Here is a 15548-nt window from a genome sequence, read left to right as displayed (position 1 = left end):
TATTTGACTCTGATCTTTGCCTCCTCTCCTCAGCCGCTGCCTCTCACACTAAGCCCAGGTTTCCCCTGAGTCCCGCCCACTCACCGCACTCTCATTGGCTCAGGCCCAGCACCTCGCCCGCCCAGCCGCGCGCCTCCATTGGCCATTCAGCCCGTCAATAACCAGGATTTGCAACACTGGAGCCGACCTTTGATTGGAGAGGATGAGAAGCGACGTAGGGACAGTCTTTGTATGAGGATGGTGGAGGGTGCAGTTTCAGAGGGAATGGGGCTGGTGAAACAGCAAATTGTATCAAATATGTAAAATGAGTTACTATATTTTTAAATATTTTCATCGTAGTATTCCTGCTCTTTGGAATTCTCTCCTAAACCCTCTTCACTTGTCAGCTTGGCTCAGTCGGTAGTACTCTCCCCTCTGAGTCAAGAAAGTCGTGAGTTCAAGCCCCACTCCAGGGACTTGACCACAAAATCTTGGCTGGCACTTCAGTGCAGAACGAAGGGACTGTTGGAGGTGCAGTCTTTTGAATCAGACCTTAAACTGAGGTCCCGTTTGCCTGCTCAGGTGGACGTAAAAGATCCCGTGACGTTATTTCAAAGAAGAGCAGGGGAGTTCTCCCCGTTGTTCTGGCCAATATTTATCCCTCAACCAACATCACTAAAAAACAGATTATCTGGTTATTATCACATTGCTGTTTGTGGGAGCTTGCTGTGCACAGATTGGCTGCCGTGTTGCCTACATTACAATCGTGACTACATTTCAAAAAGTACTTCATTGGCTGTAAAGTGCTTTGGGACGTCCTGAAGTTGTGAATGCTGCTATATTAATGAAAATCTTCTTTTTTGCCTTTGAGAAGGTTGTAGTTTCAAATCTCACTACAGGAGCTGAGCACATAACCTAACTGATGCTTCAGTGCAATACTGAGGGAGTGCTCTATTTTCAATGGTGCTATCCTACCGGTGAGATGTTAAACCAAAGCCCCATCTGCCTGTTCAAACGGGTGTTAAAGATCTCATGGCATTATTTGAAGAATGGGGTTCTTCCAACGTCCTGGCCGATACAAGCAAAAACTGGTCATCGCATCTCAATTGCTGTTTGTGGGATCTTGCTGTGCTCGATTGGATGCCACATTTGCTTGCCCAACAACAGTCACTGCATTTTAAAAGTAATTAGTTGGATGGGAAGTGCTTTGGGATTTAATATGGCGCTATATAAATGCAAGTTCTTCCTTTAGTTACCTTCCTTCCCTCCTTTCAAAAGCCTCTTCAAACCTTAAAAATCTATCTCTACTTTTGATTCCTACTTCCCAACCTAAGATGCAGTCAGGTCCTACCATTTAGCAACATCAAAAAGCAGCCTAGTAGACAGGAGGTGATTTGATCTGAGAAGTCTCCATTGGAGGTAAATAATTATTTTAAAAAGTCGCTTAATATTTTTATGAATTTTTTTTCAATATTTATTTCTCACTACTTTGAATAAAAAGTTGTCTTCCTTTAATGGCCATCACTGAGTGGTAAAGAAAGAAAGAACTTACATTTATTTTGCATCTTTCACATCCTCAGCATACCTCAAAGTGCTTTGCAGACAGCATTAACATGAACTTGGTCAACTCTTGGACTGCTGACATGACCATCTCACTGAGCAGGCTGGTTTGGTTTGTTTACAGTTCACGTTTTCTGATACTGAAACAAATATCAATATTACGGGAATGGATTAATTACTGGAATATTTACACTATGCTATTAAAAATTAAAACATTCAAACATTCAAAGCTGCTAATATCCTGCCTCTGGTTGTGAGGTCTGTGACTGTTCCAAAACTTCATGGGAGAATGAGAGAAAGTGAAAGAAAACACAGTAACAGTGCTTACAGCCAAGAGTATCATGAGAGAAAAACAAAGGAAAAGGCTATCAATGACAGGTTCAAAGTGCATTGAAGAACATAGTGTGAACTCTATTCTGACAGTGATGGCAGCAAATGCTATATTTTCATTGCCTCATCACATTGTTATGAAATCAATGAATGGCTGGGCTCCACTCATGAACTTAAATATATCTATCGAGAGCTGCTCCCTGGCCACCCACACAGAATGAAATTTTGGATGATTGAAAACAACTTAGGAGAGTCAATTGTTTCCAATTATTAAATTGCTTATCTGGTGGCAACAAGTCTCAGAGTTTGCTTTAATTTACCTGTTATTGCCCCCACCCCCTGATAGTCCAGTGACTAATGTTACTGGTCAGTGTCACAGGAGGGAGCAATCAGGAGTGGGATTAAGGTTGCCAACTTTGGTTGGATGGATTCCTGGAGGTTTCATCACATGACCTCCCATCTTTAAACATCATGCCCAGTCAAACAGTCTTTTTTCCCAATCTCCAAGATTTTTTTATAACTAATAAACAAAGATGTTCAAAGAAAATGAAAAAAGCACAATTTCTTTAAATGTTCCTGTGATTTTTCTCCTGGGTTGCTCGCAGCAGTGTCCAGAAGTTTAATCTTCAATTCCTGGAGACATCAGGACAATCCTGGAGGGTTGACAAACCTAAGAGGGATGCCTGGCTGATTTTTTTCCTCTCAATAGCCAGTGGTACTGAGGCTAATTGCAGCACCTTGGCTGAGATCATCTAACGCAGCGCAGATTGGAGACTGAACATGGGCCTTCCAGGTCTGTACGGCTTGTCTCAACTCTAGCCTGTGCATTTATCAACAGAGTCATCAAGTAACATGGGGGAAAGAAAACATTTATTTTAATATAAATCTGCTTATTAAGATGTGGAGAGACAGTTGGTGCAATGGGTTAGCATACTGTTCTTTCAGGTTAATACCACACTGGTTCCTGGCTCAAGTGAGCTACCATGCAATATTGTTTCTCTCCCTTTTAAAACAAATTATCATTTTTGATGGAGGTAATTCATTGGATACAGCAGTGCTCTTTGGGAGCATTTTTTAGTTTGTGGTGTTTCTGCATATTTAAGTGATCGCAAGTTCAATTTGCTGCCCTCCCAGCTACGAGCACAAAATCTAGATTGACACTTCAGTGCAGTACTGAGGGAGGCCAATATTTATCCTTCAACCAACATCATTGAAACATATTAACTGATCATTATCACATTGCTGTTTGTGGGGCCTTGCTGTGCGTAAATTGGCTGCCGCATTTCCTACATTACAACAGTGACTACACTTCAAAAGTATTTCATTGGGTGTAAACTGCTTTGGGATGTCCTGAGATCGTGAAAGGCCCTATATAAATGCAAACCTTTCTTTCTTTATAATGACAAAACTTGCAAACCAGGCTTTCTTTACATTTTATGTTTTCAATGATAAGATGGTCAGGAAACCAAAGTATGTTGACCTCCTCAATCTTGATCTTCCATATCTTGATTTGAAAGTGATTGCTAAGCGCTACCTCAGCGTGGATACAGGGCTCGTGGCTCTTTGAAAGGTTATAGGCTGAGTGTGAGACTGTTTGCTATAAATGGTTAATATGTAGGTTACGCATCATGCTCACCCAGCCTATTCAATGAGCACTAAAATATACAGGAAGCTAAAAATCTTCCAGAATAGATGTGATAAATTAGATAGCCAGGTGGTGAAGGATGGAATACTAGAGCCTGGTCTTCAGTTGCTTCCAAGCCTTTATTCACAGAGATCAACATTACCCACTGTGCACCCTCTAGATAAGCTGTCATATAAATGGATACAAGAAAGTCCCCAATTGATACGCACCGCCTGAATACAATTAACTCTAATTGATATAAATCATATAGATACAATTAACAGTAGATGCAAATTTATTTGAAAAGACTGTTTTTGTAGTCAGCCTAAGTAGTATTTTCTGTGTTCTCTGTTATTTGGTTCATTAATGCTGGATTGATAGTTTTCACCTGATGTTGTTTGATTGGTTTTTGGTTTAAACCAAAAACTAGAAGCCTTCATTTCAGACGAGATGTTAAACCGATGCCCCGTCTGCCCTCTCAGGTGGATGGAAAAGATCCCATAGTACTATTTCGAAGAAGAGCAGGGGAGTTCTCCCGGTGTACTGGACAATATTTATCCCTCAACCAACATCACTAAAAACAGATGATCTGGTCATTATCACGTTGCTGTTTGTGGAACCTTGCTGTGTGCAAATTGGCTGCGGTGTTTCCTACATTACAACAGTGACTACACTTCAAAAGTACTTCATTTGCTCCAAAGCGCTTTGGGACATTCTGAGGTTGTGAAAGGCACAATATAGGTGCAAGTTCTTTCTTTCTTTAATTGCAATATGAAAATGTGCACTTGGTAACTGTTCATATTTTTCACAGGCATACATGTTTCTGGCCTCATTTGTGCTGCTTACTCCTGACCTCATAAAACCACTGATTCTTTGATGTTCTAAATCAGCCTCGCATTGCCTCGTAATTCATTGCACGTTATCTCTTCCACACAAGTGCAATGCTTTCGCACGTACACAGAAGAGATAATGCACCAAGGACTATGGGGCGATCTCTCTGGTCTCCAGATTCTCCTGGGCAAAAGGGGGTCAGAGACATTGGCAATTATGCACACTTGAATTTGTTAATATCATTTCCAACCCAGCAGCCGTAACCTAGGAGGACCACTGACGAGCTAGGGTTTATCATGTACATGTTTCAGATCCTGAAGAAAGACAATTGCATCATTTACCCTTATTGCATGCTGTCAATTCAGCCAACGGCCTTCAAATCTTGAGACTGCTTGTAGCAGTTTATGGCCCTGAAGTTCTGCAGGGGTTGCACTGGTCTCCCACAGTAGCTCTGGTGGGAGAATGGCAGAACAGTGTAAATGGGCATTTTCACCGTTTCCCTGGGATTTCTGCCAGTCACCGTCAGAGTGGTGACAGGAAACTGGGCAAACTCCCATGGAATTTCAGGGTTAATAGGCAATGAGTGTAGTAGCAATGTACAAGCATAACCTGATAACCTGTGAGGAACAATCTACAGTTTATTCCGATTTATAATAAGAGATATTACAATAGATTAATTTAATAGCTCATTAAAATAAGTATAGTGCAGCTACCTTTGTTTTGTTCAACATCTAAAAGAGTAATACCACTGTCCAGTCCTGTAATGCTTTGCAGAAAGGCCACAAATTGATTGATGGCATAATACAGTAGGGTTTCCAGTTCCTGACTGGTATTATATGGAAAGATCCCTGTGTAGCATTAAACATCTTCCTGTGTATGTTTCCTTGTGTACTGTCAAAAAGTAAATACACTGTTGCCAACCACCTACACGGACAATCAATTTGTTTCTGACCCCTATTTGGTCTGTTTACGGAGCAGCTTCTAAGACAACTTTTCTGGCTCTGACTGAGAATCCTGGATAAAATATAGTAACTTGACCCTTCTGTGCATGTGCAGGGGAGGCAAGTCACTGTATTACATACAGCCAGAGCCAGGAAAGCTGCCTTAAAAGCTGCCAACAAGCAGGGGTTGGCAGCTATGCACATTGTTTAGCAGATGTCAAGCAATCTGCAGGTATCGCACCCAAGTCCCGTTCACCTATCACCCCTGTGCTCGCTGACCTACATTGGCTCCCGGTCTGGCACCGCCTCAATTTTAAAATTCTCATCCATGCTTTCAAATCCATCCATGGCCGCTATCGCTGTAACCTCCTCCAGCCCTAGAACCCTCCGAGATCTCTGCGCTCCTCCAATTCTGGCCTCTTGCACATCCCGATTTTAATCGCTCCACCATTGCCGGCCATGCCTCCAGATGCCTAGGCCTTAAACTCTGAGATTCCCTCCCTAAACCTCTCTGTCTCTCTACCTCTCTCTCCTCCTTTAAGATGCTCCTTAAAACCTATCTTTTTGACCAAGCTTTTGGTCACCAGTCCTATATTTCCTTATGTGGTTTGGTGTCAAATTTTGTTTGATAACACTGCTGTAAAGCGCCTTGGGATGTTTTACTACGTTAAAGGTGCTATATAATTGCAAGTTGTTGCTGTTGATATCGTAGTCTAAGGGATTTGTCATGGGTTTACTATAGATTCTTTTTAGAGATAAGAATCTGCACACAAATAGATGCACCCCCGTTATGTTCACCTTCCCTACCCCCCAGCCCACCATCTGATTGCACAGTGGTGCCAGTGCTTAAAGTGATTAGTATGGAGGTCATGATGCGATGCTGTTGCATAGAGTGTGTGCTGTCATCATCTCCATGTATGTCCATTCAGTGTAATTACTCAGAGTCTGCTGCAGAGACTCAAGCCTGGACCCACTGATAGTCATATGGATAGAAAATACAGCAGTTCAGTTAATGGCTTCATAAAAGTGGCTTTCAGTTTCAGCAGTAGTTAAATAACTCCAAAAAGTTTATCATTAAACCCAATATCCTCAACTACTGATTAAACAATTTATTCACACCTTGTTGTTCATTGTTAAACAATCTGCACACTCCAATAACTGCTTCAGCCCTGATCTACAAGATCACTTCAGTATTTAGTTCAGGTATGTCATAACAGATATCATGAGAGACATGTATGATTGCATGTGTATCGAATTACCTGGTTTAATAAGACTTTTCAGGATGAGTAATACAGCATTCTTTTTTATTAATATTCATGTCTACTGCTGGGCTGGAGCAGAGACACGATGCTGCAATTCCCATATGTTCCTATTGACTGACCTTCAAGCTGCTTGTCAGCTTTTCCAAGTGTTGTATATGGACTGTGCACTGTATCAGGGGGTATATTCATAAACAATCTGTATATGGATTGTGCCCTGTACCAGGAGGTTTATTCATAAACAATCTGTATATGGATTGTGCCCTGTACCAGGTGGCATATTCATAAATAATCTTTATCTGGACTGTGCCCTGTACCAGGTGGTATATTCATAAACAATCTGTCCATGGATAGTGCCATGTACCAGGTGGCATAATCATAAACAATTTGAATATGGACTTTACGACGCACCAGATGGGATTAAAGGGACAGTGGCAGCGTGGACACAAAATTGGCTAGGGAACAGAAAGCAGAGGGTAGTGTTGAACTGTTGTTTTTCAGACTGGAGGGAAGTATACAGTGGTGTTCTCCAAGGGTCAGTATTAGGACCACTGGTCTTTATGATATATATTAATGACCTGGACTTGTGTATAGAGGGTATAATTTCAAAGTTTGCAGATGACACGAAACTCGGAAATGTAGTAAACAATGTGGAAGATAGTTAACAGACTTCAGGAGGATATAGACAGACTGGTGAAATGGGCAGACACATAACAGATGAAATCTAATGCAGAGAAGTGTAAAGTGATACCTTAGGTAGGAAGAATGAGGAGGGGCAACACAAGAACAGGAGTTTTTTAAATTCGTTCATGGGATGTGGGCATTGCTGGCAAGGCCAGCATTTATTACCCATCCCTAATTGCCCTTTAGAAGGTGGTGGTGAGCTGCCTTCATGAACTGCAACTGAGTGGCTTGCTAAGCCACTTCAGAGGGCGATTAAGAATCAACCACATTGCTGTGGGTCTGGAGTCACATGTGGCCCAGGCCAGGTAAGGACAGCAGGTTTCCTTCCCTAAAGGATATTAGTGAACCAGATGAGTTTTTAACGACAATCCAGTAGTTTCATAGCTACCATTACTGATACCAGTTTTTTTATTATTCTAGATTTTATTTAATTAATTGAATTTAAATTCCCCAGCTACCATGGTGGGATTTGAACACATGACTCTGGATTATTAATCCAGTAACATAACCACTATGCTACCATAGCCTGCTGTGCCATTCATAAGATCATGGCTGATCTTCTACCTCAACTCCACTTGACCACCCTATCCCCATATCCCTTGATTCCCTTAGTGTCCAAAAATCTATCGATCTCAGTCTTTAAAATACTCAACGACTGAGCATCCACATCTGGGATTGAGAATTCCAAAGATTCACAACACTCTGAGTGAAGAAATTTTTCCTCATCTCGGTCCTAAATTGCCGACCCCTTATCCTGAGACAATGACCCTTAGTTCTAGACTCTCCAGCCAGAGGAAACAGGTTCTTCGCATCTACCCTGTCAAGCCCTCTAAGAATTTTATATGTTTCAATGAGATCACCTCTCATTCTTCTAAACTAATGGTGCAATTTTAAAGGGGGAGTAGGAACAGAGAGACCTGGGGTGCACATATGAAAATCTTTGAAGGTTGCAGGACAAGTCAAGAAGGCTGTTAAAAAAGTATATAGGATCCTTGGCTTTATTAAGAGAGGCATAGAGTACAAAAGCAAGGAAGTTCAATTCTGGGCACCACACTTTAGGAAGGATGTCAAAGCATTAGAGAGGGTGCAGAATAGATTTACGGGAATGGTGCTAGGGATGAGGGACTTCAGTTATGTGGAGAGACTGGAGAAGCTGGGGTTGTTCTCCTTCGAACAGAGAAGGTTAAGGGGAGATTTGATAGAGGTGTTCAAAATCATGAACGATTTTGATAGAATAAATAAGGAGTACCTGTTTCCAGTGGCAGAAGGGCAGAGGACACAGATTTAAGGTGATCGGCAAAAGAACCAGAGGTGACATGAGGAAACATTTTTTACACAGTGAGTTGTTATGATCTGGATTGCACTGCCTGAAAGGGTGGTGGAAGCAGATTCAATAGTAACTTTCAAAAGGGAATTGGATAAATACGTGAAGGGAAAAAAATTACAGAGCTATGGGAAAAGAGCAGGGGAATGGGACTAATTAGATAGCTCTTTCAAAGAGCTGGCAGAGGCATGATGGGCCAAATGGCCTCCTCCTGTGCTGTACTTACTATGATACTATGATATTCATAAACAGTCTGTATGTGGATTGTGCCCTGTACCAGGTGGTATATTCATAAACAATTATTATATGGGTTGTGCCCTCTACCATGTGGCATACTCATAAACAGTTAGTCACCTTACTTTCTACAAGAGCTCCCTCTGGTGTCCAGCTGAGGTTTTCTTTCCCTCTAATGTCTTTTTTTCTATTCAACAGAAATTGTTACTTCATTTTGTAATCTGCAAACTTAAAATGTAGTTTGAGTAGAGCCATTACTGCTGCCTCACAGTTAATGGCTCACAATATCTTTTTTTCAGTCAGCTAAGTGTCTGACCTGCAAGGAAAACCAATGCTATATATAAGAGTCTCGACAAAACCACTGAGAAATTCACAGGTAAAATTTCTGTGTGAATTTTGCCTTGCAAAGGATTGAAATAGCATGCAGACACACTGTCACACACACAGACACATTGTCACACACTGTTACACTGTCACACATTGTCACACACACAGACACATTGTCACACACAGCCACATGCAGACACATTATTACACACACAGACACACTGTCACACACGGACACATAGTGGGTGATTTTAGCCCCCCCACGATGGATAGGAGAGGGTTGAGGGGGTTAAAAAAAAATCAGGCAACCCGACCCTAACACGCCTGCTCCCTTTTTAACTGCGGAGGGTTGGGGGCGTCCGAGTAATCTGTTCTGGAGAGGCAGGTCTGTAATTATAATATGTAAAGGAAGCTCCATTCCTGATATTTTGGCAGCGATTTAAATTTAGTGCAGGTCGGCCGGATTTCCCAGGGCTCGGGAAACCCAGCAGCTAAAGGGAGGCAGAGGCTGCCGACTCCAGTGGGTAAGTGCTGTTTAGAGCACTGCTTGTGGGCCAGGAAGAGCAGGAGTGCTTTCCCCTGGCCCCTCGAGTAAACCTTCTGCTATGATCTGCTGACTCCCCCCCACCAAACCCGCGATCATTCCTGGTCCTCCCTCCTTTCTAATTGCTAGTCCGACTCCGCCCACCCACCAACCTGCGATGTTTCCCAGTCCCCCTCCCTCACGATTGCCGGTATGAGCCCCTCCCCCACCAACACACGGATACTTACAGGCACACAGTCATACACGTTGACACTCCATCACACAGGCACATGCTGTCAGACCCATTGTCATACAGACATACACTGTCACATAGAGACACACACTGTCATAGAGACAGATGCAAACACATTGTCACACAGACACACCGTCACACGCACTGATACACAATTACATAAATATAGAAATCAGCACACAGTCATAGTCTGACATGAATTCAGTCTGAGCTCAGCAAAAAGGTTCATGCTACTTCCCTCAAAGTAGATGACTGGAACTGGTGAGGGATTCTTGGAATTATGGCCAATTCATTAGGGGTTCCAGCTTTTGAAAAGTCCAAAACCTGACAGGAGGCAGGATAGGGGCACGGGGTGGGATAAGGGCAGGGAAGGGTGTGGGAAGCAGGGGGATAGGGGAGGGGGCGGGATAGGACTGGGGCAATGGGATGGGATAGAGCCAGGGAAGGAAGAATGGGGGTAGGGCATGGGGAATGGGGAGCGGGGGGAATATACGCACAACAGGTGGATGGGCTGACTCTGGGCACGGGTAGGATCAGGGTTTTACTTCTGAGGTTTCTTTAGCTGCTGATATAAATGAATTGAAAACTTCAACGACTAATGTCTCTGCAGCAGGAGACACTGAGGTAAGTGGTTCTGTTTTTAAAATCGAGAACTTTGATTTCTGGTTCCCATTTTAAAGATATCCAGACAGCGACTTGAACCCTTCACTGTCCGGTACTAAAACCGATTGATGGAAAGCTGCAGGTCCTCTCACTCCCTCTGCTATGAGTCATTCCTCATGAAGCATTTGTGTTTATTATTTCAGGAACTGGGTTTCTAACCACCCCCTGACTAACATTTCTCATTTATCAATTACTTGTATTAAATTGTCCAACCTCCTACAGGATCATTTACGAGTGAATGAACAGCCCTGGACTGACCTCGAGCGATTACATGTTGAGCCTAGTTATTGCCCAGAAAGAGCAGTATTTACTAAGTTCCCTCGCTCTCAGCACCGATGAACAGATGAAGACCCCCACGGTTAACATTGGCAGGTTTTATCCTGGTCGCCAGCTTTCTTTTCCCTCCTCTTCCCAATGGCGCTGACTCTTCCTGGGGCAGAGTTTCCTGGTGTCAGCCATGGATCAGTACTCAAATCTCTTGAGTCAGTAGTTGTGGCTTCAAGACCCACTCCAGAGACTTGAGCCCATAATCCAGGCTGACATTTCAGTGCAGGACTGAGGGAGCGCCGCTATTGAATAATATTTGAGTCTTCCCAGTGTAAATGTGTAAATATTTTATCCTTTTCAGTCCTTTGCAATTTGTTCACAAGGATTAGCAGAGACATAGCTGCTGTTTACGAATATAAACTTGAGCTCATCCAAAACGCTGCTGCCCATACCCTAACTCACACCAAGTCCCGTTCACCCATCACCCACTGTGCTTGCTGACCTACATTGGCTCCCGGTCCAGCAATGCCTCGATTTTAAAATTCTCATCCTTGTTTTCAAATCCCCCCATGGCCTCACCCCTCCCTATCTCTGTAACCTCCTTCAGCCCTACAACCCTCTGAGATCTCTGCATTCCAATTCTAGCCTCTTGCGCATCCCTAATTTTAATTGCCCCACCATTGGTGGCCGTGCTTTCAGCTGCCTGGGCCCTAAAGCTCTAGAATTCTCTCCCTAAACCTCCCCGCCTCTCTATCTCTCTCCTCCTTTAAGAAGCTCCTTAAAACCTACCTCTTTAACCAAGCTTTTGGTCACCTGGCCTAATATCTCCTTATGTGGCTCGAGTCAAATTTTGTTTGATTACGCTCCTGTGAAGCGCCGTGGGACATTTTACTACATTAAAGGCGCTACATAAATGTAAGTTGTTGTTGTTGCTGTTTGATGCAATTTCCCTTTTGGCTGACTCAGTGGATTTAAACACAGCAGCCAAATGTGGAGTAAAGGTGCAGCCAGTGCTGCAGGTGATTTAAGGGCATCACATCCACTCCCTCCACCACTGGCGTACAGTGGCTGCAGTGTGTACCATCTACAGGATGCACTGCAGCAACTCGCCAAGGCTTCTTCGACAGCACCTCCCAAACCCGCGACCTCCACCACCTAGAAGGAAGGGCAGCAGGTGCATGGGAACATTATCACCTCCAAGTTCCCTTTCAAGTCACACACCATCCTGACTTGGACATATATCGCCATTCCTTCATCGTCACTCAGTCAAAATTGTGGAACTCCCTACCTAACAACATTGTCGCAGCACCTTCACCACACGGACTGCAGCGGTTCAAGAAGAAGGCCCACAAAATCTTCTCCAGGGCAACAAGGGATAAGCAATAAATACCGGCCTTGCCAGCGACGCCAACATCCTGAGAATGAATAAAAAATACAAAGCCCACTGAGCATGTGGCTCGAGATACTCCTGTACCCGACTCTGCCGTAAAGCCCACGTGAAGTGTCAATTCCCACAACAACTAATACCTTTTGCCACATAATCTATTTCCATATGCAGATAAAATGCACAAAATGTAAAACAGACAACTAATAAAGGGTGTCTCCATGGTGACCAGTTTGTGTTTTCAACCATGCAGTACAATGGGAAATACCTTCTTGTATCAAATGTGCTCGGCATCGTCGATACAATATTAACTTGTGCTGAATGAGGAGAAGTTCCCATTCCCGGCCTACCACAGATGACTAGCTGGTACACAGATGGTGCACTTCCCTCATATCCCAGGCACCACACAGAGGGACATAGAGCAACGCACCTATCTATGGAAGATCACAAAACTACAGCAACAGCTAAAAAGATTCAACATCTGCGGAGCTGTAACAGGACGTCAAATCAATAAAACCAATTATCACTTGCTAGAGCCAGTCCCAAAGCCACATTAAACCTCTACTTACTCCCTATCACGCTCTATTTTGCAAACTCAGGAGCTCCACGGAACAAAATGTGCTTGTAAAAAATGTTGCACTTGAAGTGCCATAACCTACAAGGCTACGACCAAGTGCTGGAAAGTGGGATTAGGCATGATAGCTCTTTTTCGGCCGGCATAGACACGATGGGCCGAAAGGCCCCCTTCTGTGCCATAAATTTCTATGATTCTGTTTACAGCACAGGGATACACTTTGGGCATTGTCTATATTGTGTACATGTTTAGAGTGTGCAAGTCTCCTAAAATCTGTGGGAAACATGTTATCCTTTTTTTTACCTCCACTACCACAGCCAGCCTTACAGTCTCTTCCTTGCCCCCAGTTCTCTGACTCTGGCCTCCTGTGCAACACCCCCCTCCCTTCAATCCACCATCAGTGGCAGAGCTTTTAGCCCCCTCACCCATACCCTCTGGAACTCCCTTCCCAAACTCCTCAGCCTTGCTACTTCCACCCCCGCACCCCCCCAATCTCTTCGACCAAGCTTTCAGTCCCCTCTCCTAACTATCCCCAAAGATGCTCAGCATCCACTCCTGGTCGTCCTATGTGAGGGGCAAGGGATGTTTTACTATATTACAGGCACAGTATGTTGCAGCCTGCCAGAGATTCAGGAAAATCCAGATGAAATCCTGCACCGTCTGAAAAGCGGGCAGCTCTGATTGTGACCAAGGGACAATTGCGATTATAAAGAAATTTTGAACAGGAAGCAAAACTGGCTCACGGCTTTTCTGGGCTCCGCTCTCCAAACAAATAGAGATTTTCCAAGCACCATTATCACCAAGTGTGACAGGAACAAGCGGAGACATTCATCTGAGGTTACCAAGTCATTTTTGTAAAAGACGTGGCAGAAATATAACAGCAGATGGTGAAAGCTGGACCCGAAATCTTAGAGCATCGACCCAGTCTGTCCACTCAGAGATTCACTGGTTTAATTAAACATTGCCACAAGGTGGTGCTATTACTAAAGGTTGTCCCCGCCACCTTCAATCTGGAGTAAATTTTAAAAAGTATTTTCCCCTCCTCCACATTGTAAGTTTTATTTTTGTCCATCTAGGTGTCATGTTAGGTGTCAGCCGTGGCTCAGTTGGTAGCACTCTCGCCTCTGGATCAGAAGATTGTGGGTTCATAGTCCCACTCCAGGGACTTGAGCGCATAATTCAGGCTGACGCTCCAGTGCAGTACCGAGGGAGTGCTGCACTGTCGGAGGTGCTGTCTTTCAGAGGAGATGTTAAACTGAGGAACTGTCTGTCCTCTCAGGTGGACATAAAAGATCCCATTGGCATTATTTTGAAGAAGAGCAGTGGAGTCCAGAGTCCTGGCCAATATTTATCCCTCAACCAACATCACTAAAAAAAACAGATTATCTGGTCATTACGTCATTGCTATTGCTATTTGTGGGAGCTTGCTGTGTGCAACTTGGCTGCCGCATTTCCGACATTACAACAGCGACTACCCTTCAAAAGTACTTCATTGGCTGGAAAGCTTTTTAGGACGTCCTGAGGTCGTAAAAGGCGCTTTATAAATGCAAGTCTTTCTTTCTTTATGAACGTTGGCTACCCTCTGCTATCCCAATCAAATAGCTACTTTCATGTATGGACCCAGACAGTGGCCGTTGGTGGGCTTTAACATTGGAGGGTATGACAGTTGAGGCAGACTCTTTCCTCGCCTGGTGCCACACGAACATTTTCCAGTAAGGATCGATCAGGAGGGGAGCCCTGACTAGTTCTTTTTTTCCCTTTTTTTATTTGATATCAATTACTTGGAGTGACCGCCTGCATCTAGAGGGGAACGGGAGCCTCCAGCTCAACCGGAGCTGCCCCAATCCTGGAATGGCTGGTAAAGTGTTCCTCCTGGGGTCAGGCGGCACTGCGCCATTCGCAAGGCGCTCTGAATTTCTGCCCACCATGGAATTGGGTGGAGCCATTGCAGGTTGCACGTAACCTCTCTCTGTCACTCACATCAGCTCTGGAACAATAACAACAACAACTTACATTTATATAACGCCTTCAATGTAGTAAAACGTCCAAAGGCGCTTCACAGGAGCGGCAATCAAACAAAAACTGACACTGAGCTAAAGGAGAGATTCGGGCAGGTGACTAAAAGCTTTGTCAAGGAGGTAGGTTTTGTGCCTTAAAGGAGGAGAGAGGAGGTAGCGAGGCGGAGAGATTTAGGGAGGGAATTCCAGAGCTTAGGGCCTAGATAGTTGAAGGCACGGCCGACAATGGCGGGGGGGGGGGGGGGGGCGAAGGGTCGCACAAGAGGCCAGAATTGGAGGAACACAGAGTTCTTGGAGGGTTGTAGTGCTGGAGCAAGTTACAGAGATAGGGAGGGGCAAGGCCATGAAGGGATTTGAGGATGAGAATTTTAGAATTGCGCTCAGTCACTGGGAGAGATTTCTCACTGAAATGCAAACCTGAACTTCAAAAATGAGCAAATGTTTACTAGCTATGGGGTGCTGGGAAGCGATCAGAAGCAGGAACTTTAGCTGATTTACCTGTCCCTAGCCCAGGGGCACCGAGACCGATTGTAGCACCCTTGAATGCTGCCCCAGCTGTGATCAGCTAACTCAGCCCAGACCAGGGATTGAACCTGGGACATTCCTGGCCTGTGTGGCTCAATAAAGGAATTTTATATTCCTGGGTTTCTTGCTTTTGTCTGGGGAGTGTGATCCATGCCTGCAGCACTCCTCATTTATAGTCAGGTCAGGTGTCAGCCTCCACTCTGCTTTGGTCCCTGCCACATAGTACACAGATCCAGAGTGCAAACTCA

The sequence above is a fragment of the Heptranchias perlo genome, chromosome 29 (genome assembly GCF_035084215.1).
Source record: "Heptranchias perlo isolate sHepPer1 chromosome 29, sHepPer1.hap1, whole genome shotgun sequence".
Taxonomy (NCBI): domain Eukaryota; kingdom Metazoa; phylum Chordata; class Chondrichthyes; order Hexanchiformes; family Hexanchidae; genus Heptranchias; species Heptranchias perlo.
The sequence above is the reverse complement of the archived record's forward strand: the minus strand, read 5'-3'. Positions refer to the sequence as shown.